This window comes from Frankliniella occidentalis, unplaced genomic scaffold, assembly GCF_000697945.3.
Source record: "Frankliniella occidentalis isolate FOCC.00 unplaced genomic scaffold, Focc_3.1 Scaffold270, whole genome shotgun sequence".
In the NCBI taxonomy this organism is placed as follows: domain Eukaryota; kingdom Metazoa; phylum Arthropoda; class Insecta; order Thysanoptera; family Thripidae; genus Frankliniella; species Frankliniella occidentalis.
Window position 1 is genome coordinate 86338 of NW_026267396.1, and position 935 is coordinate 87272.

A 935-nucleotide genomic window follows, 5' to 3' on the forward strand; every position below is an offset into this window, starting at 1 on the left:
GGCGGGGTGGGGTGGTGCAGCCTGACAACAGCGGCTGCAACAACAACGAGCGGCTCAGTCTCAGGAGACGGCCGCGCCAGTACATTTTCGACTCCTTACTCCCACCCTCCCTTTCTCCGAAAAATGAGGATTTTAATGAGGACAAAACTGCCTCTATCCATTCACCTAGAGAGGGTCGGTGTTTCGTGTGCAGTTCTTCCCTAAATCCCCCTCCCCCTATTACACGTCACCGTCAGGAAAGTGCTAGTTTCACTTTGTTCGAAAGAGACCCGAATTACCTGGTTAGCCAAACGTGGTGCTCCTCGTGAGGTTCACACCCCACCCTCCCTTTCCTGTTTTTATTTCGAGTATTCCCGGTCCTCCTCCCTCCCCTTCCGTAAACTGACACCGGTGATCGTGTTTGCAGATCACGTTCAAGAGCCCGGCCTCCGCCCCTCCATAGCGCGCTCGTGGTCTTGTATCACAGCCTAGAATAGCGTTCTATGATCATCGTGGCACCGTGCAATGCCCTCATTCGTGAGCTACGTTGCCTTCATGATGCTTGGAAACTGTTCTGACCAGGGATAGGGAATAGTGCTATGAAAAACCAAATAAACATTACCGAAATTACTAATTACTGATGGGGAAAAAATTCGCACCACTATAGGGACGTAGTAAAAAAGGGGGTAAATATAACAAACAACAACCCCAACCCAAACGAAACAAAGCAGAGGGGACATGCTCCGTGTCAGGGCATCCACACAACACGCGACTCCTGGCATTCCACGCGCGCCTCTCCCGGGCGGGTGAGAGGGATCGTGAGGTTGAGAAGGGTTGACACCCAAGGGCGGCGGCAGCGCTCATGCGGAGCATTCCAGACCGTGCCAGTTCTTTCTAAGGATATTAGTGACACACCCGCGTCCGGGACTCGTGTAAGTAACTCTACGCGGACCACT